General features: G+C 35.0%; 4 non-coding genes across 4 annotated transcripts; all 4 read left to right on the top strand.

Moving 5' to 3' along the window:
- The first annotated feature begins 1,477 nt into the window (after positions 1-1,477).
- On the top strand, positions 1,478-3,274 carry IAQ61_009292. The gene has a single exon (XR_010715589.1). It is a non-coding gene; the product is annotated as an 18S ribosomal RNA (ribosomal RNA).
- A 165-nt stretch (positions 3,275-3,439) lies between these two features.
- Positions 3,440-10,506, top strand: IAQ61_009291. The gene has a single exon (XR_010715588.1). It is a non-coding gene; the product is annotated as a 28S ribosomal RNA (ribosomal RNA).
- Positions 10,507-10,537: 31 nt separating this feature from the next.
- Positions 10,538-12,334, top strand: IAQ61_009290. The gene has a single exon (XR_010715587.1). It is a non-coding gene; the product is annotated as an 18S ribosomal RNA (ribosomal RNA).
- A 6,299-nt stretch (positions 12,335-18,633) lies between these two features.
- On the top strand, positions 18,634-20,430 carry IAQ61_009289. Its single transcript, XR_010715586.1, has one exon. It is a non-coding gene; the product is annotated as an 18S ribosomal RNA (ribosomal RNA).
- Positions 20,431-22,285: the final 1,855 nt, after the last annotated feature.

Genomic DNA, 22,285 nt, shown 5'->3' with positions numbered 1-22,285 from the left:
GGGCGTTCTACAACTTTTTATTTTTAGGGGTAGCGTTCTATAACTTTAGGGCGTTCTATAACTTTAGGGCCTTCTATAAGCTTAGGGCGTTCTATAACTTTAGGGCGTTCTATAACTTTAGGGCGTTCTATAACTTTTTATTTTTTAGGGTTAGTGTTCTATAACTTTAGCGCGTTCTATACCTTTTATTTATTCTATTACTTTAGTCCTTTCTATAACTTTAGACTATTCTATACTAGTAGATATTATATCCTTTTTATAATACTTATTATATTATACTATTATCTATTATTCTTTACTGTTAAGTATATCCTTATATTTTATAAAACCTTTTCTCTACTAGCTAGTCCTACTATACTTTCTTTTATAACCTACTAGTATTAAATAATACCTTTATATTCTTCTTTTATACTATCTCTATTTCTTGCCTTATCTATTAAGTAGATATAGATAGAGCTAATAGATCTATAGTTAATATAGATATAGTAGTTATAGTAGAGTATAGATATTAGAGTAGATATCCTTATCTATATATTTACCTACTACTAATAAAATTCTAAGTTACTCTTATCTAGCGAATACAGGTTTATAGTTTATATAGGGCTACGTATGTCTACACGGTTTTATATATAAAAAAGTGTACCTCTAAGCTGTTTTCTACTGCACTAACCCCGCAACGCAAAAATTAAACTAAAACCCGTTCCTATAATATATAAGGAGGGCAAATGGATTCTTAAATACTAAATACCTAACTAACTAACTAAGGTTAAATCTGCTGCGCGCAGTTCTTGGATTAGGCAGTTAAACTAGCGTTATTAGGCACTAAGGGGGCAATTTTTGCTTATGTCCGCGTCTATACTCCCTACAACTCCCTGTTGTTAGCGCTCTGCGCCTGTTTTAGCGGCAGTTAGACTAAATTTGAAAGTTTTGGTTTTATAATAGCTAGCCTTGTTTCCTAGATTTCTGCCTAGTTTAGATTTGCTCTAATTAGTAGGTAATTAGGGGCTTAGAGATTGCTCTTCTACTTAACTAGGCAGGCCTAGGCCTATATGCTAAAGCAACCCTGCTGTTGCGCCTAGTTTTGTAGTTAGCACCTAAAGTCCTACTGTTAAAGTTTTAGTAGTAGGCAAAATTTAGGGTCTATAGATAGCTAGCACTACTAAACTATTTAACAGATCTTAGGGGACAGCCCTACCTAGCATCCGCTCCTAGTAAGCGTGGTAAAGCGTGGGTTTTCTCTACTTAAGGCATATATGTGGCGAGTTTAAACACGTAGAAATACCTATTAGGCTTTGTTATAGACTATTCCTTAAGAAACTTAGTAGGGGCAATTAAATTAGTTGCTAGTTGTAACTAGTGCCTTGTGTGCTGTTATGCTAGTAGCTAGAATTGCTTCTGCGATTTCTTATCACGTACTTTCTACCTCCTTTTAGGGGTAGTGCTTGTGCGCTTTAGCGTATTAGGTATTAGGATTATTACCTAGTTAATTCTACTAGTAGTTATATGCTTATCTTAAAGATTAAGCTATATATATCTAAGTATAAGTAATTATACCGTGAAACTGCGAATAGCTTATTAAATTAGTTATCGTTTATTTAATAGTACCTTACTACTTAGATAACTATAGTAATTCTAGAGCTAATACATGCTAAAAACCCTAACTTTAGAAGGGGTGTATTTATTAGATAAAAAACTAACGCCCTTTAGGGCTTCTTAGTAATTTATAATAACTTTACAGATCGTATGGCCTTACGCTAGTAACAGTTTATTTAAATTTCTGCCCTATTAACTTTTAATAGTAAGGTATTAGCTTACTATAGTTTTAACAGGTAATAGGGAATTAGGGTTTAATTCTAGAGAGGGAGCCTAAGAAATAGCTACCACATCTAAGGAAGGCAGCAGGCGCGTAAATTACCTAATCCTAATATAGGGAGGTAGTGACAATAAATACTAATATAGGGCTCTTTTAGGTCTTGTAATTAGAATAAGTATAATTTAAACCTCTTAACGAGGAATAATTAGAGGGCAAGTCTAGTGCTAGTAGCTATAGTAATTCTAGCTCTAATAGCGTATATTAAAGTTGTTGCAGTTAAAAAGCTTGTAGTTAAAACTTAGGTCTAGCTAGCAGGTCCGCCTCACCGCGTGTACTTGTCTAGCTAGGCCTTCCTTCTAGAGAACCTTATGCCCTTTACTAGGCGTGTTAGGGACTAGGACTTTTACTTTAAAAAAATTAGAGTGTTTAAAGCAGGCCTTTGCTTAAATACGTTAGCATAGAATAATAGAATAGGACGTGCAGTCCTATTTTGTTAGTTTCTAGGACTGCTGTAATAATTAATAGGGACAGTTAGGGGCATTAGTATTTAATTATTAGAGGTAAAATTCTTAGATTTATTAAAGACTAACTACTGCAAAAGTATTTACTAAGGATATTTTTATTAATTAGTAAATAAAAGTTAGGGGATTAAAGATAATTAGATACTGTCGTAGTCTTAACTGTAAACTATACTAACTAGGGATTAGGCGATGTTCTTTTTCTAACTCACTCGGCACCTTACAAGAAATTAAAGTTTTTAGGTTCTAGGGGGAGTATAGTCGCAAGGCTAAAACTTAAAGAAATTAATAGAAGGGCACTACTAGGCGTGGAGCCTGCGGCTTAATTTAACTTAACACAGGGAAACTTACTAGGTCTAGATAAAATAAGGATTAACAGATTAAGAGCTCTTTCTTAATTTTTTAGGTAGTAGTGCATAGCTATTCTTAGTTAGTAGAGTGATTTATCTACTTAATTGCGATAATAAACGAGACCTTAACCTGCTAAATAGCTAGGCTAGCTTTAGCTAGTTACTAGCTTCTTAGAGGGACTATTAGCTTAAGCTAATAGAAGTTTAAGGCAATAATAGGTCTGTAATGCCCTTAGATATTCTAGGCTGCACGCGCGCTACACTAATAGAGCTAACAAGTTCTTTACCTTAACTAAAAGGTCTAGGTAATCTTGTTAAACTCTATCGTGCTAGGGATAGAGTATTGTAATTATTGCTCTTTAACAAGGAATGCCTAGTAAGCGCGTGTTATTAGCATACGTTAATTACGTCCCTACCCTTTATACACACTGCCTGTCGCTACTACTAATTAAATAGCTTAGTAAGGCCTTTAGACTAGCTTAGGGAGGTTAGCAATAACTACCCTAAGCTAGAAAGTTTATTAAACTTGGTTATTTAGAGGAAGTAAAAGTTGTAACAAGGTTTCTGTAGGTAAACCTATAGAAGGATTATTACCTATTTTTAAAGCACTACCGCCTTAATTAGTGGTAGTAGTCTACTTTAATTCTACCTATGTTTTTTGCGTACTATTTATTTCCTTAGTAGGCTTGCCTACTAATTAGATCCCCTAAAACTACTTGCAATTATAGTTAGCGTTAGTAACACTATAATAAATTACAACTTTTAATAATAGATCTCTTGGTTCTAGCATTAATAAAGAACGCAGCAAAATGCGATAAGTAGTGTGAATTATAGAATTTAGTAAATTATCAAATCTTTAAACGCATATTGCGCCCCTTAGTATTCTATAGGGCATGCCTATTTAAGCGTTATTTATACCCTTAAGCTCTGCTTAGTGTTAGGTATTTGTTCTACTTAGGACTTGCCTTAAAACAATTAGCAGCTAGTATATTAGCCTAGAGCGCAGCACATTTTGCGCCTCTTGTTATAGTTGTTAGTATCTATTAAGACACTTTTTAAGCTCTTAACCTTAGATTAGGTAGGGATACCCGCTAAACTTAAGTATATTAATAAGCGGAGGAAAAGAAACTAATAGGGATTGCCCTAGTAATAGCAAGTGAAGCGGTAACAGCTTAAATTTAAAATCTAGCTCTTTTAGGGTCTAAGTTGTAATTTGCAGAGAGTGCTTTAGCGTTAGTAGTAGTCTAAGTTTCTTAGAATAGGACGTTATAGAGGGTAAGAATCCTATACGTAGTCGCTGGCCTTTGCCGTGTAAAGCCCCTTTAACAAGTTAAGTTATTTAGGAATACAGCTCTAAATAGGAGGTAAATTTCTTCTAAAGCTAAATACTAGCTAGAGACTAATAGCGCATAAGTAGAGTAATTAAAAGATAAAAAGCACTTTAGAAAGAGAGTTAAATAGCACGTAAAATTGTTAAAAGGGAAGCGCTTGCAGCTAGACTTGCCTATAGTTGCTTATCTAGGCTTTTATCTAGTGTACTCTTCTACAGGCAGGCTAGCATTAGTTTAGGCAGTTAGATAAAGGTCTCTATTACGTACCTCCCTTTAGGGAGGCCTTATAGGGGAGACAATATATAACTAGCCTAGACTAAGGTCCGCGTATCTACTAGGATACTAGCGTAATAGCTGTAAGCGGCCTGTCTTAAAACATAGACTAAGGAGTCTAATATCTATATAAGTGTTTAGGTATTAAGCCTAGACGCGTAATAAAAGTGAATAGAGGTAGGAACCCTTTTAGGGTGCACTATTAACTAATCCTAATATCTTTAGAAGGATTTAAGTAAGAGCATAGCTATTAGGACCTAAAAGATAGTGAACTATGCTTAAATAGGGTAAAGCTAGAGGAAACTCTAGTAGAGGCTTATAGTAGTTCTAACGTGCAAATTAATTGTTAAATTTAGGTATAGGGGCGAAAGACTAATTAAACTATCTAGTAGCTAGTTCCTACTAAAGTTTCCCTTAGGATAGCAGTAACGTATTTAGTTTTATAAGGTAAAGCAAATAATTAGAGGCCTAGGGGTTAAAATAACCTTTATCTATTCTTAAACTTTAAATATGTAAGAAGTCCTTGTTACTTAATTAAACGTGGACACTTAAATATACTATTACTAGTAGGCTATTTTTAGTAAGTAGAACTAGTAATGCAGGATAAACTAAATGCGGGGTTAAGGTGCTAGAATGCACGCTTATTAGATACTACAAAAGGTATTAGTTTATCTAGACAGCAGGATAGTAGCTATAGAAGTTAGAATCTACTAAGGAGTGTGTAATAACTTACCTACTAAATAAACTAGCCCTAAAAATAGATAGCGCTTAAGCGTGTTACCTATACCCCGCCGCTAGGGCAAGATTTAAGCCCTAGTAAGTAGGCAGGCGTAGAGGCTTGTGACAAAGCCTTAGGGGTAACCCTAGGTAGAACAGCCTCTAGTGCAGATCTTAGTAGTAGTAGCAAATACTTAAATAAGAACTTTAAGGACTAAAGTAGGGAAAGGTTCTGTGTAAACAGTAGTTAGACACGGGTTAGTTAATCCTAAGAGATAGGGTAATTCTATTTTAATATTAGTGCTTGCGCTGCGCCCTTAAAAGGGAAGCTAGTTAATATTCTAGCACCTAGATATAGATTCTCCGCGGCAACGCAACTAAGAGCGGAGACCTTAGCAGGAGCCCTAAGAAGAGTTCTCTTTTCTTCTTAACAGTCTATTACCCTAAAATTAGTTTATCTAGAGCTAGGGTTTAATAGCTAGAAGAGCGCTGCACTTTTGCAGCATTTAGTGCGCTCCTAACAAGCCTTAAAAATCTGCTTAAAGAAATAGTTTTTATGCTAGGTTGTACTTATAACTATAGCAGGTCTCTAAGGTAAAAAGCCTCTAGTTAATAGAATAATATAGATAAGGGAAGTTAGCAAAATAGATCTATAACTTTAGGAAAAGGATTAGCTCTAAGGGTTAGGTACGTTAGGCCTTAGGGAGAAGCCTCTAGCGCAGAAGGGCACTAACTGCAAGGTAGGCGCCTCTTAGCGCTAGGGTGCAGACACCCTTAGCAGGTTTTAGCTATCTAGCGTACGTTTAATAACTAACTTAGAACTAGTATAGATAAGGGGAATCTAACTATCTAATTAAAATATAGCATTGTAATAGCTAGAAAGTAGTATTAATATAATATAATTTCTGCCTAGTGCTCTAAATATTAAAGCAAAGAGATTTAACTAAGCGCGGGTAAATAGCAGGAGTAACTATAACTCTCTTAAGGTAGCTAAATGCCTTGTTATCTAATTAGTAACGCGCATAAATAGATTAACAAGATTCCTACTATCCCTATCTACTATCTAGCGAAACTATAGCTAAGGGAACAGGCTTAGCTAAATTAGTGGGGAAAGAAGACCCTATTAAGCTTGACTCTAGTTTAACATTGTAAAAAGATATAGGGGGTGTAGAATAGGTGGGAGCTTTGGCGCTAGTAAAATACTACTACCCTTATCGTTTTTTTACTTATTTAATAAAGCAGAGCTAGGCCTTACTACCTAACTTCTAGCGTTTAAGGTCCTTTATAGGCTAATCTAGGTTAAAGATATTATTAGGTAGGGAGTTTAGCTAGGGCGGCATATCTATTAAACTATAACGCAGGTGTCCTAAGGGGGACTTATAGAGAACAGAAATCTCTAGTAGAGTAAAAGGGCAAAAGTCCCCTTAATTTTAATTTTTAGTGTAAATACAAACTATAAAAGTATAGCCTATTAATCCTTTAGTCCCTTGAAATTTAAGGCTAGAGGTGCTAGAAAAGTTACTATAGGGATAACTAGCTTGTGGCAGCCAAGCGTTTATAGCAACGTTGCTTTTTAATCCTTTAATATTAGCTCTTCCTATTATACTAAAGCAGAATTTAGTAAGTGTTAGATTATTTACCCACTAATAGGGAACGTGAGCTAGGTTTAGACTATTGTAAGATAGGTTAGTTTTACCCTACTAATAACCTTGCCCTAATAGTAATACCGCTTAGTATAAGAGGAACCGCGGTTTTAGATAGTTAGTTTTTGTGGCTGTCTAACTAGGTATTACCGCAAAGCTACTATCTACTAGATTATGGCTAAACGCCTCTAAGTTAGAATCTATGCTAGAATAGGGTGATTTCTGCCTGCACTAGTTAGATATAAATAGGCCTTTAGCCTAGAACCTTACTAGATTAGCGTTAGTAGCCCTATTAAAGTTAGGGTTATTAGCTAGTATATTGCAATTGTATAGTGCGCAGGATTGAATCCTTTATAGATAACTTAGTTGTCTAGCTAGGTTGTGTAAGTAGTTAAGTAGCCTTGTTATTACAAGCTACTAAGCGTAAGCCTGTTACTAGCTTAGTTAAAATTAGGATATTATGCCCTCCTTATTTGCAAAACTGCTGCCTAAACAGCTACTATTAATAGAAGGAAGAGGGCCATAGCAAACAAGTTATATAGTAATTGCAAGATAGAGAGGGCTAGAGCTAGGAGCAATCGTCGCAAAATATACAAAAGAACAGGTTATGTGTGTACGTACCTTAGGCAGTTAATATATAGCATAGGAAGATTAAGAAAGGATTTAAGATAATCTATATAGATTTTTAGGCGGTGATCTATAACTTAAGAGCGTTCTATAACTTTTTATTTTTTAGGGGTACTGTTCTATAACTTTATAGCCTTCTATACTTGAAAATTCCTCTAGGCTATTCTATAACTATAGATTATTTAAACCTTTAGGGTATTCTATTAATATTTAAAAAAATCCTGTAGGCTATTCTATAAGCTTAGGGCGTTCTATAACTTTAGGGCGTTCTATAACTTTTTATTTTTTAGGTGTAGTGTTCTATAACTTTAGGGCGTTGTATAACTTTTTCTTTTTTAGAGGTAGTGTTCTATAACTTTAGGGCGTTCTATAACTTTAGGGCGTTCTACAACTTTTTATTTTTTAGGTGTAGTGTTCTATAACTTTAGGGCGTTCTATAACTTTTTCTTTTTTAGAGGTAGTGTTCTATAACTTTAGGGAGTTCTATAACTTTAGGGAGTTCTATAACTTTAGGGCGTTCTACAACTTTTTATTTTTTAGGGGTAGTGTTCTATAACTTTAGGGCGTTCTATAACTTTAGGGCGTTCTATAACTTTAGGGCGTTCTATAACTTTAGGGCGTTCTACAACTTTTTATTTTTTAGGGGTAGTATTCTATAACTTTAGGGCGTTCTATAACTTTTTCTTTTTTAGAGGTAGTGTTCTATAACTTTAGGGCGTTCTACAACTTTTTATTTTTTAGGGGTAGTGTTCTATAACTTTAGGGCGTTCTATAACTTTAGGGCGTTCTACAACTTTTTATTTTTTAGGGGTAGTATTCTATAACTTTAGGGCGTTCTATAACTTTTTCTTTTTTAGAGGTAGTATTCTATAACTTTAGGGCGTTCTATAACTTTAGGGCGTTCTATAACTTTAGGGCGTTCTACAACTTTTTATTTTTTAGGGGTAGTGTTCTATAACTTTAGGGCGTTCTATAACTTTTTCTTTTTTAGAGGTAGTGTTCTATAACTTTAGGGCGTTCTATTACTTTTTATTTTTTAGGGGTAGTGTTCTATAACTCTAGGGCGTTCTATAACTTTTTATTTTTTAGGGTTAGTATTCTATAATATTAGAGTGTTCTATAACTTTTTCTTTTTTAGAGGTAGTGTTCTATAATATTAGGGCGTTCTATAACTTTTTATTTTTTAGGGGTAGTGTTCTATAACTCTAGGGCGTTCTATAACTTTTTATTTTTTAGAGGTAGTGTTCTATAACTTTAGGGCGTTCTATAACTTTAGGGCGTTCTACAACTTTTTATTTTTTAGGGTTAGTATTCTATAATATTAGAGTGTTCTATAACTTTTTCTTTTTTAGAGGTAGTGTTCTATAACTTTAGGGCGTTCTATAACTTTAGGGCGTTCTATAACTTTAGGGCGTTCTACAACTTTTTATTTTTTAGGGTTAGTATTCTATAATTTTAGAGTGTTCTATAACTTTTTCTTTTTTAGAGGTAGTGTTCTATAACTTTAGGGCGTTCTATAACTTTAGGGCGTTCTATAACTTTAGGGCGTTCTACAACTTTTTATTTTTTAGGTGTAGTGTTCTATAACTTTAGGGCGTTCTATAACTTTTTCTTTTTTAGAGGTAGTGTTCTATAACTTTAGAGCGTTCTATAACTTTTTCTTTTTTAGAGGTAGTGTTCTATAACTTTAGGGCGTTCTATAACTTTTTCTTTTTTAGAGGTAGTGTTCTATAACTTTAGAGCGTTCTATAACTTTTTCTTTTTTAGAGGTAGTGTTCTATAACTTTAGGGCGTTCTACAACTTTTTATTTTTAGGGGTAGCGTTCTATAACTTTAGGGCGTTCTATAACTTTAGGGCCTTCTATAAGCTTAGGGTGTTCTATAACTTTAGGGCGTTCTATAACTTTAGGGCGTTCTATAACTTTTTATTTTTTAGGGTTAGTGTTCTATAACTTTAGCGCGTTCTATACCTTTTATTTATTCTATTACTTTAGTCCTTTCTATAACTTTAGACTATTCTATACTAGTAGCTATTATATCCTTTTTATAATACTTATTATATTATACTATTATCTATTATTCTTTACTATTAAGTATATCCTTATATTTTATAAAACCTTTTCTCTACTAGCTAGTCCTACTATACTTTCTTTTATAACCTACTAGTATTAAATAATACCTTTATATTCTTCTTTTATACTATCTCTATTTCTTGCCTTATCTATTAAGTAGATATAGATAGAGCTAATAGATCTATAGTTAATATAGATACAGTAGTTATAGTAGAGTATAGATATTAGAGTAGATATCCTTATCTATATATTTACCTACTACTAATAAAATTCTAAGTTACTCTTATCTAGCAAATACGGGTTTATAGTTTGTATAGGGCTACGCATATCTACATGGTTTTATATACAAAAAAGTGTACCTCTAAGCTATTTTCCACTGTACTAACCCCGTAACACGAAAATCAAACCAAAACCCGTTCCTATAATATATAAGGAGGGCAAATAGATTCTTAAATACTAAATGCCTAACTAACTAACTAAGGTTAAATCTACTGCGCGCAGTTCTTGGATTGGGCGGTTAAACTAGCGTTATTAGGCACTAAGGGGGCAATTTTTGCTTGTGTCCGCGTCTATACTCCCTATAACTCCCTGTTGTTAGCGCTCTGCGCCTGTTTTAGCGGCAGTTAGACTAAATTTAAAAGTTTTAGTTTTATAATAGCTAGCCTTGTTTCCTAGATTTCTGCCTAGTTTGGATTCGCTCCAATTAGTGGGTAATTAGGGGCTTAGAGATTACTCTTCTACTTAACTAGGCAGGCCTAGGCCTATATACTAAAGCAACCCTACTATTGCGCCTAGTTTTGTGGTTAGCACCTAAAGTCCTACTGTTAAAGTTTTAGCAGTAGGCAAAATTTAGGGTCTGTAGATAGCTAGCACTACTAAACTATTTAACAAATCTTAGGGGACAGCCCTACCTAGCATCCGCTCCTAGTAAGCGTGGCAAAGCGTGGGTTTTCTCTACTTAAGGCATGTATGTGGCAAGTTTAAACACGCGGAAACGCCTATTAGGCTTTATTGCGGACTATTCCTTAAGAAACTTAGTAGGGGCAATTAAATTAGTTGCTAGTTGTAACTAGTGCCTTGTGTGCTGTTATGCTAGTAGCTAGAATTGCTTCTGCGATTTCTTATCACGTACTTTCTACCTCCTTTTAGGGGTAGTGCTTGTGCGCTTTAGCGTATTAGGCATTAGGATTGTTACCTAGTTAATTCTGCTAGTAGTTATATGCTTGTCTTAAAGATTAAGCTATGCATATCTAAGTATAAGCAATTATACCATGAAACTGCAAATGGCTTATTAAATTAGTTATCGTTTATTTGATAGTACCTTACTACTTAGATAACTATAGTAATTCTAGAGCTAATATATGCTAAAAACCCTAACTTTAGAAGGGGTGTATTTATTAGATAAAAAACCAACACCCTTTAGGGCTTCTTAGTAATTTATAATAACTTTACAGATCGCATAGCCTTGCGCTAGCGACGGTTTATTCAAATTTCTGCCCTATTAACTTTTAATAGTAAGGTATTAGCTTACTATAGTTTTAACGGGTAACGGGGAATTAGGGTTTAATTCTAGAGAGGGAGCCTAAGAAATAGCTACCATATCTAAGGAAGGCAGCAGGCGCGTAAATTACCTAATCCTAACATAGGGAGGTAGTGACAATAAATACTAATATAGGGCTCTTTTGGGTCTTATAATTAGAATAAGTACAATTTAAACCTCTTAACAAGGAACAATTAGAGGGCAAGTCTAGTGCTAGTAGCTGCGGTAATTCTAGCTCTAATAGCGTATATTAAAGTTGTTGCAATTAAAAAGCTTGTAGTTAAAACTTAGGTCTAGCTAGCAGGTCCGCCTCACCGCGTGTACTTGTCTAGCTAGGCCTTCCTTCTAGAGAACCTTATGCCCTTTACTAGGCGTGTTAGGGACTAGGACTTTTACTTTAAAAAAATTAGAGTATTTAAAGCAGGCCTTTGCTCAAATACGTTAGCATAGAATAATAGAATAGGACGTACAGTCCTATTTTGTTAGTTTCTAGGACTACTATAATAATTAATAGGGATAGTTAGGGGTATTAGTATTTAATTGTTAGAGGTAAAATTCTTAGATTTATTAAAGACTAACTACTGCAAAAGCATTTGCTAAGGATGTTTTTATTAATTAGTAAACAAAAGTTAGGGGATTAAAGACAATTAGATACTGTTGTAGTCTTAACCGTAAACTATGCTAACTAGGGATTAAGCGATGTTCTTTTTCTAACTCGCTTAGCACCTTACAAGAAATCAAAGTTTTTGGGTTCTAGGGGGAGTATAGTTGCAAGGCTGAAACTTAAAGAAATTAATAGAAGGGCACTACTAGGCGTAGAGCCTGCGGCTTAATTTAACTTAACACAGGGAAACTTACTAGGTCTAGATAAAATAAGGATTAACAGATTAAGAGCTCTTTCTTGATTTTTTAGGTAGTGGTGCATAGCCGTTCTTAGTTAGTAGAGTGATTTATCTGCTTAATTGCGATAATAAACAAGACCTTAACCTACTAAATAGCTAGGCTAGCTTTAGCTAGTCGCTAGCTTCTTAGAGGGACTATTAGCTTAAGCTAATAGAAGTTTAAGGCAATAACAGGTCTATAATACCCTTAGATATTCTAGGCCGCACGCGCGCTACACTAACAGAGCCAATAAGTTCTTTACCTTAACCAAAAGGTCTAGGTAATCTTGTTAAACTCTATTATACTAGGGATAGAGCATTGCAATTATTGCTCTTTAATAAGGAATACCTAGTAAGCGCGTGTTATTAGTATGCGTTAATTACGTCCCTGCCCTTTGTACACACTACCTGTCGCTACTACTAATTAAATAGCTTAGTAAGGCCTTTAGACTAGCTTAGGGAGGTTAGCAACAACTACCCTAAGCTAGAAAGTTTGTTAAACTTAGTTATTTAGAGGAAGTAAAAGTCGTAACAAGGTTTCTGTAGGTAAACCTGCAGAAGGATTATTACCTATTTTTAAAGCACTGCCGCCTTAATTAGTAGTGGTAGTCTACTTTGATTCTGCCTATATTTTTTGCGTACTATTTGTTTTCTTAGTAGGCTTGCCTACTAATTAGATCCCCTAAAACCACTTGCAATTGTAGTTAGTGTTAGTAATACTATAATAAATTATAACTTTTAACAATAGATCTCTTAGTTCTAGCATTAATAAAGAACGCAGCGAAATGCGATAAGTAGTGTAAATTGCAGAATTTAGTAAATTATTAAATCTTTAAACGCATATTACGCCCCTTAGTATTCTATAGGGCATGCCTATTTAAGCGTTATTTGTACCCTTAAGCTCTACTTAGTGTTAGGTGTTTGTTCCACTTAGGACTTGCCTTAAAACAATTAGTAGCTAGTATATTAGCCTAGAGCGCAGCACATTTTGCGCCTCTTGTTATAGTTGTTAGTATTTATTAAGACACTTTTTAAGCTCTTAACCTTAGATTAGGTAGGGATACCCGCTAAACTTAAGTATATTAATAAGCAGAGGAAAAGAAACTAATAGGGATTGCCCTAGTAACAGCGAGTGAAGTGGCAATAGCTTAAATTTAAAATCTAGCTCTTTTAGGGTCCAAGTTGTAATTTATAGAGGGCGCTTTAGCGTTAGTAGTAGTCTAAGTTCCTTAGAATAGGACGTTATAGAGGGTAAGAATCCTATACGTAGTTACTAGCCTTCGCCGTGTAAAGCCCCTTTAACGAGTTAAGTTGTTTAGGAATATAGCTCTAAATAGGAGGTAAATTTCTTCTAAAGCTAAATACTAGCTAGAGACTAATAGCGCATAAGTAGAGTAATTAAAAGATAAAAAGCACTTTAGAAAGAGAGTTAAATAGCACGTGAAATTGTTAAAAGGGAAGCGCTTATAGCTAGACTTGCCTATAGTTACTTATCTAGGCTTTTATCTAGTGCACTCTTCTATAGGTAGGCTAGTATTAGTTTAGGTAGTTAGATAAAGGTCTCTATTACGTACCTCCCTTTAGGGAGGCCTTATAGGGGAGATGATATACAACTAGCCTAGACTAAGGTCCGCGTATCTACTAGGATGCTAGCGTAATAGCTATAATTGGCCTGTCTTAAAATATAGACTAAGGAGTCTAATATCTATATAAGTATTTAGGTGTTAAGCCTAGACGCGTAATAAAAGTAAACAGAGGTAGGAACCCTTTTAGGGTGCACTATTAACTAATCCTAATATCTTTAGAAGGATTTAAGTAAGAGCATAGCTATTAGGACCTAAAAGATAGTAAACTATGCTTAAATAGGGTAAAGCTAGAGGAAACTCTAGTAAAGGCTCGCAGTAGTTCTAACGTGCAAATCGATTATTAAATTTAGGCATAGGGGCAAAAGACTAATCAAACTATCTAGTAGCTAGTTCCTGCTAAAGTTTCCCTTAGGATAGTAGTAACGTATTTAGTTTTATAAGGTAAAGCGAATAATTAGAGGCCTAGGGGTTAAAATAACCTTTACCTATTCTTAAACTTTAAATATATAAGAAGTCCTTATTACTTAATTAAACATAGACACTTAAATGTACTATTACTAGTAGGCCATTTTTAGTAAGCAGAACTAGCAATGCAGGATAAACTAAACGTAGGGTTAAGGTGCTAGAATACACGCTTATTAGACACTACAAAAGGTGTTAGTTTATCTAGACAGCAGGACAGTAGCTATAGAAGTTAGAATCTACTAAGGAGTGTGTAATAACTTACCTGCTAAATAAACTAGCCCTAAAAATAGATAGCGCTTAAGCGTGTTACCTATACCCCGCCGCTAGGGCAAGATTTAAGCCCTAGTAAGTAGGCAGGCGTAGAGGCTCGTGACAAAGCCTTAGGGGTAACCCTAGGTAGAACGGCCTCTAGTATAGATCTTAGTAGTAGTAGCAAATACTTAAATAAGAACTTTAAGAACTAAAGTAGGGAAAGGTTCTATGTAAATAGCAGTTAGACATAGGTTAGTTAATCCTAAGAGATAGGGTAATTCTGTTTTAATGTTAGTGCTTACGCCGCGCCCTTAAAAGGGAAGCTAGTTAATATTCTAGCACCTAGATATAGATTCTCCGCGGCAACGTAACTAAGAGCGGAGACCTTAGCAGGAGCCCTAAGAAGAGTTCTCTTTTCTTCTTAATAGTCTATTACCCTAAAATTAGTTTATCTAGAGCTAGAGTTTAATAGCTAGAAGAGCGCTACACTTTTGCAGCATTTAGTGCGCTCCTAACAAGCCTTAAAAATCCGCTTAAAGAAATAGTTTTTACGCTAGGTTATACTTATAACTATAGCAGGTTTCTAAGGTAAAAAGCCTCTAGTTAATAGAATAATATAGATAAGGGAAGTTAGCAAAATAGATCTGTAACTTTAGGAAAAGGATTAGCTCTAAGGGTTAGGTACGTTAGGCCTTAGGGAGAAGCCTCTAGCGTAGAAGGGCACTAACTGCAAGGTAGGCGCCTCTTAGCGCTAGGGTGCAGACACCCTTAGCAGGTTTTAGCTATCTAGCGTACGTTTAACAACTAACTTAGAACTAGTATAGATAAGGGGAATCTAACTATCTAATTAAAATATAGCATTATAATAGCTAGAAAGTAGTGTTAACGTAATGTGATTTCTGCCTAGTGCTCTAAATATTAAAGTAAAGAGATTTAACTAAGCGCGGGTAAACAGCAGGAGTAACTATAACTCTCTTAAGGTAGCTAAATACCTTGTTATCTAATTAGTAACGCGTATAAATAGATTAACGAGATTCCTACTGTCCCTATCTACTATCTAGCAAAACCACAGCTAAGGGAACAGGCTTAGCTAAATTAGCGGGGAAAGAAGACCCTGTTAAGCTTAACTCTAGTTTAATATTGTAAAAAGATATTAGGGGTGTAGAATAGGTAGGAGCTTTGGCGCTAGTAAAATACTACTACCCTTATCGTTTTTTTACTTATTTAATAAAGCGGAGCTAGGCCTTACTACCTAACTTCTAGCGTTTAAGGTCCTTTATAGGCTAATCTAGGTTAAAGATATTATTAGGTAGGGAGTTTAGCTAGGGCAGCATATCTATTAAACTATAACGCAGGTGTCCTAAGGGGGACTTATAGAGAATAGAAATCTCTAGTAGAGTAAAAGGGCAAAAGTCCCCTTAATTTTAATTTTTAGTGTGAATACAAACTATAAAAGTGTGGCCTATTAATCCTTTAGTCCCTTAAAATTTAAGGCTAGAGGTGCTAGAAAAGTTACCACAGGGATAACTAGCTTGTAGCAGCCAAGCGTTTATAGCGATGTTGCTTTTTAATCCTTTAATATTAGCTCTTCCTATTATACTAAAGTAGAATTTAGTAAGCGTTAGATTGTTTACCTACTAATAGGGAACGTAAGCTAGGTTTAGACTGTTGTAAGATAGGTTAGTTTTACCCTACTAATAACCTTGCCCTAATAGTAATACCACTTAGTACAAGAGGAACTGCGGTTTTAGATAATTAGTTTTTGCGGCTATCTAACTAGGCATTACCGCAAAGCTACTATCTACTAGATTATAGCTAAACGCCTCTAAGTCAGAATCTATGCTAGAATAGGGTGATTTCTGCCTGCACTAGTTAGATACAAATAGGCCTTTAGCCTAGAACCTTACTAGATTAGCGTTAGCAGCCCTATTAAAGTTAGGGTTGTTAGCTAGTATATTGCAATTATATAGTGCGTAGGATTAAATCCTTTATAGATAACTTAGTTGTCTAGCTAGGTCGTGTAAGTAGTTAAGTAGCCTTGTTATTATAAGCTACTAAGCGTAAGCCCGTTGCTAGCTTAGTTAAAATTAGGATATTATGCCCTCCTTATTTGCAAAACTGCTACCTAAACGGCTGCTATTAATAGAAGGAAGAGGGCTATAGCAAACAAGTTATATAGTAATTGCAAGATAGAGAGGGCTAGAGCTAGGAGCAATCCTTGCAAAATATACAAAAGAATAGGTTGTGTATGTACGTACCTTAGGCAGTTAATATATAGCATAGGAAGATTAAGAAAGGATTTAAGATAATCTATATAGATTTTTAGGCGGTAATCTATAACTTAAGAGCGTTCTATAACTTTTTATTTTTTAGGGGTACTATTCTATAACTTTATAGCCTTCTATACTTAAAAATTCCTCTAGGCTATTCTATAACTATAGATTATTTAAACCTTTAGGGTATTCTATTAATATTTAAAAAAATCCTGTAGGCTATTCTATAAGCTTAGGGCGTTCTATAACTTTAGGGCGTTCTATAACTTTAGGGCGTTCTACAACTTTTTATTTTTTAGGTGTAGTGTTCTATAACTTTAGGGCGTTCTATAACTTTTTCTTTTTTAGAGGTAGTATTCTATAACTTTAGGGAGTTCTATAACTTTAGGGCGTTCTACAACTTTTTATTTTTTAGGGGTAGTGTTCTATAACTTTAGGGCGTTCTATAACTTTAGGGCGTTCTATAACTTTAGGGCGTTCTATAACTTTTTATTTTTTAGGGTTAGTATTCTATAATATTAGAGTGTTCTATAACTTTTTCTTTTTTAGAGGTAGTGTTCTATAATATTAGGGCGTTCTATAACTTTTTATTTTTTAGGGTTAGTATTCTATAATATTAGAGTGTTCTATAACTTTTTCTTTTTTAGAGGTAGTGTTCTATAATATTAGAGTGTTCTATAACTTTTTATTTTTTAGGTGTAGTGTTCTATAACTTTAGGGCGTTCTATAACTTTTTCTTTTTTAGAGGTAGTGTTCTATAACTTTAGAGCGTTCTATAACTTTTTCTTTTTTAGAGGTAGTGTTCTATAACTTTAGGGCGTTCTACAACTTTTTATTTTTAGGGGTAGTGTTCTATAACTTTAGGGCGTTCTATAACTTTAGGGCCTTCTATAAGCTTAGGGTGTTCTATAACTTTAGGGCGTTCTATAACTTTAGGGCGTTCTATAACTTTTTATTTTTTAGGGTTAGTGTTCTATAACTTTAGCGCGTTCTATACCTTTTATTTATTCTATTACTTTAGTCCTTTCTATAACTTTAGACTATTCTATACTAGTAGCTATTATATCCTTTTTATAATACTTATTATATCATACTATTATCTATTATTCTTTACTGTTAAGTATATCCTTATATTTTATAAAACCTTTTCTCTACTAGCTAGTCCTACTATACTTTCTTTTATAACCTACTAGTATTAAATAATACCTTTATATTCTTCTTTTATACTATCTCTATTTCTTGCCTTATCTATTAAGTAGATATAGATAGAGCTAATAGATCTATAGTTAATATAGATATAGTAGTTATAGTAGAGTATAGATATTAGAGTAGATATCCTTATCTATATATTTACCTACTACTAATAAAATTCTAAGTTACTCTTATCTAGCGAATACAGGTTTATGGTTTGTATAGGGCTGCGCATGTCTACACGGTTTTACATACAAAAAAGTGTACCTCTAAGCTATTTTCTGCTGCACTAACCCCGCGACGCGAAAATCAAACCAAAACCTATTCCTATAATATATAAGGAGGGCAAATAGATTCTTAAATACTAAATACCTAACTAACTAACTAAGGTTAAATCTGCTGCGCGCAGTTCTTAGATTAGGCGGTTAAACTAGCGTTGTTAGGCACTAAGGGGGCAATTTTTGCTTGTGTCCGCGTCTATACTCCCTATAACTCCCTGTTGTTAGCGCTCTGCGCCTATTTTAGCGGTAGTTAGACTAAATTTAAAAGTTTTGGTTTTATAATAGCTAGCCTTGTTTCCTAGATTTCTGCCTAGTTTAGATTCGCTCTAATTAGTGGGTAATTAGGGGCTTAGAGATTGCTCTTCTACTTAACTAGGCAGGCCTAGGCCTATATGCTAAAGCAACCCTGCTGTTGCGCCTAGTTTTGTGGTTAGCACCTAAAGTCCTACTGTTAAAGTTTTAGTAGTAGGCAAAATTTAGGGTCTATAGATAGCTAGCACTGCTAAACTATTTAACAGATCTTAGGGGACAGCCCTGCCTAGCATCCGCTCCTAGTAAGCGTAGCAAAGCGTAGGTTTTCTCTACTTAAGGCATGTATGTGGCGAGTTTAAACACGCGGAAACGCCTATTAGGCTTTGTTGTGGACTATTCCTTAAGAAACTTAGTAGGGGCAATTAAATTAGTTGCTAGTTGTAACTAGTGCCTTGTGTGCTGTTATGCTAGTAGCTAGAATCGCTTCTGCGATTTCTTATCACGTACTTTCTGCCTCCTTTTAGGGGTAGTGCTTGTGCGCTTTGGCGTATTAGGCATTAGGATTGTTACCTAGTTAATTCTGCTAGTAGTTATATGCTTGTCTTAAAGATTAAGCTATGCATATCTAAGTATAAGTAATTATACTGTGAAACTGCGAATAGCTTATTAAATTAGTTATCGTTTATTTAATAGTACCTTACTACTTAGATAACTGTAGTAATTCTAGAGCTAATACATGCTAAAAACCCTAACTTTAGAAGGGGTGTATTTATTAGATAAAAAACTAACGCCCTTTAGGGCTTCTTAGTAATTTATAATAACTTTACAGATTGCATAGCCTTGCGCTAGTGACAGTTTATTTAAATTTCTGCCCTATTAACTTTTAATAGTAAGGTATTAGCTTACTATGGTTTTAACGGGTAACGGGGAATTAGGGTTTAATTCTAGAGAGGGAGCCTAAGAAATGGCTACCACATCTAAGGAAGGCAGCAGGCGCGCAAATTACCTAATCCTAACACGGGGAGGTAGTGACAATAAATACTAATATAGGGCTCTTTTAGGTCTTGTAATTAGAATAAGTATAATTTAAACCTCTTAACAAGGAACAATTAGAGGGCAAGTCTAGTGCTAGCAGCCGCGGTAATTCTAGCTCTAATAGCGTATATTAAAGTTGTTGCAGTTAAAAAGCTTGTAGTTAAAACTTAGGTCTAGCTGGCAGGTCCGCCTTACCGCGTGTACTTGTCTGGCTAGGCCTTCCTTCTAGAGAACCTTATGCCCTTTACTAGGCGTGTTAGGGACTAGGACTTTTACTTTGAAAAAATTAGAGTGTTTAAAGCAGGCCTTTGCTTAAATACGTTAGCATAGAATAATAGAATAGGACGTGCGGTCCTATTTTGTTAGTTTCTAGGACTGCTGTAATAATTAATAGGGATAGTTAGGGGCATTAGTATTTAATTGTTAGAGGTAAAATTCTTGGATTTATTGAAGACTAACTACTGCGAAAGTATTTGCTAAGGATGTTTTTATTAATTAGTGAACAAAAGTTAGGGGATCAAAGATAATTAGATACTGTTGTAGTCTTAACTGTAAACTATGCTAACTAGGGATTAGGCGATGTTCTTTTTCTAACTTGCTCGGCACCTTACAAGAAATCAAAGTTTTTGGGTTCTGGGGGGAGTATAGTCGCAAGGCTGAAACTTAAAGAAATTGACGGAAGGGCACTACTAGGCGTGGAGCCTGCGGCTTAATTTGACTTAACACGGGGAAACTTACTAGGTCTAGATAAAATAAGGATTAATAGATTAAGAGCTCTTTCTTAATTTTTTAGGTAGTGGTGCATAGCCGTTCTTAGTTAGTAGAGTGATTTGTCTGCTTAATTGCGATAATGAACAAGACCTTAACCTGCTAAATAGCTAGGCTAGCTTTGGCTAGTTGCTGGCTTCTTAGAGGGACTATTAGCTTAAGCTAATAGAAGTTTAAGGCAATAACAGGTCTGTAATGCCCTTAGATATTCTAGGCCGCACGCGCGCTACACTAATAGAGCTAACAAGTTCTTTACCTTAACTAAAAGGTCTAGGTAATCTTATTAAACTCTGTTGTGCTAGGGATAGAGTATTGCAATTATTGCTCTTTAATAAGGAATGCCTAGTAAGCGCGTGTTATTAGCATGCGTTAATTACGTCCCTGCCCTTTGTACACACTGCCTGTCGCTACTACTAATTAAATAGCTTAGTGAGGCCTTTAGACTAGCTTAGGGAGGTTAGTAATAACTACCCTAAGCTAGAAAGTTCGTTAAACTTAGTTATTTAGAGGAAGTAAAAGTTGTAACAAGGTTTCTATAGGTAAACCTGCAGAAGGATTATTACCTATTTTTAAAGCACTGCCGCCTTAATTAGTAGCGGTAGTCTACTTTAATTCTGCCTATGTTTTTTGCGTACTATTTGTTTCCTTAGTAGGCTTGCCTACTAATTAGATCCCCTAAAACCACTTGCAATTGCAGTTAGCGTTAGTAACACTGTAATAAATTACAACTTTTAACAATAGATCTCTTAGTTCTAGCATTAATAAAGAACGCAGCAAAATGCGATAAGTAGTGTAAATTGTAGAATTTAGTAAATTATTAAATCTTTAAACGCACATTGCGCCCCTTAGTATTCTATAGGGCATGCCTGTTTAAGCGTTATTTGTACCCTTAAGCTCTGCTTAGTGTTAGGTGTTTGTTCTACTTAGGACTTGCCTTAAAATAATTGGCAGCTAGCACATTAGCCTAGAGCGCAGCACATTTTGCGCCTCTTGTTATAGTTGTTAGCATCTATTAAGACACTTTTTAAGCTCTTAACCTTAGATTAGGTAGGGATACCTGCTGAACTTAAGCATATTAATAAGCGGAGGAAAAGAAACTAATAGGGATTGCCCTAGTAACGGCGAGTAAAGCGGCAACAGCTTAAATTTAAAATCTAGCTCTTTTAGGGTCCAAGTTGTAATTTGCAGAGGGCGCTTTAGCGTTAGCAGCGGTCCAAGTTCCTTAGAACAGGACGTTACAGAGGGTAAGAATCCTATACATAGTTGCTAGCCTTCGCCGTGTAAAGCCCCTTTAACAAGTCAAGTTGTTTAGGAATACAGCTCTAAATAGGAGGTAAATTTCTTCTAAAGCTAAATACTAGCTAGAGACTAATAGCGCACAAGTAGAGTAATTAAAAGATAAAAAGCACTTTAGAAAGAGAGTTAAATAGCACGTAAAATTGTTAAAAGGGAAGCGCTTGCAGCTAGACTTGCCTATAGTTGCTTATCTAGGCTTTTGTCTAGTGCACTCTTCTATAGGTAGGCTAGCATTAGTTTAGGCGGTTAGATAAAGGTCTCTGTTACGTACCTCCCTTTAGGGAGGCCTTATAGGGGAGACAACATGCAACTAGCCTAGACTAAGGTCCGCGCATCTGCTAGGATGCTAGCGTAATAGCTGTAAGCGGCCTATCTTAAAATATGGACTAAGGAGTCTAATATCTATGCGAGTGTTTAGGTGTTAAGCCTAGACGCGTAATAAAAGTAAATAGAGGTAGGAACCCTTTTAGGGTGCACTATTAACTAATCCTAATATCTTTAGAAGGATTTAAGTAAGAGTATAGCTATTAGGACCTAAAAGATAGTAAACTATGCTTAAATAGGGTAAAGCTAGAGGAAACTCTAGTAGAGGCTCGTAGTAGTTCTAACGTGCAAATTAATCGTTAAATTTAGGTATAGGGGCGAAAGACTAATTAAACTATCTAGTAGCTAGTTCCTACTAAAGTTTCCCTTAGGATAGCAGTAACGTATTTAGTTTTATAAGGTAAAGCGAATAATTAGAGGCCTAGGGGTTAAAACAACCTTTACCTATTCTTAAACTTTAAATATGTAAGAAGTCCTTATTACTTAATTAAACGTGGACACTTAAATATACTATTACTAGTAGGCTATTTTTGGTAAGCAGAACTAGTAATGCGGGATGAACTAAACGCGGGGTTAAGGTGCTAGAATGCACGCTTATTAGATACTACAAAAGGTGTTAGTTTATCTAGATAGTAGGATAGTAGCTATAGAAGTTAGAATCTGCTAAGGAGTGTGTAACAACTTACCTGCTAAATAAACTAGCCCTAAAAATGGATAGCGCTTAAGCGTGTTACCTATACCCCGCTGCTGGGGCAAGATTTAAGCCCTGGCAAGTAGGTAGGCGTGGAGGCTTGTAA

The sequence above is a fragment of the Plenodomus lingam genome (assembly GCF_022343315.1).
Source record: "Plenodomus lingam strain CAN1 chromosome Unknown contig_59, whole genome shotgun sequence".
Taxonomy (NCBI): Eukaryota; Fungi; Ascomycota; class Dothideomycetes; order Pleosporales; family Leptosphaeriaceae; genus Plenodomus; species Plenodomus lingam.
The sequence above is the reverse complement of the archived record's forward strand: the minus strand, read 5'-3'. Positions and strand labels throughout refer to the sequence as shown.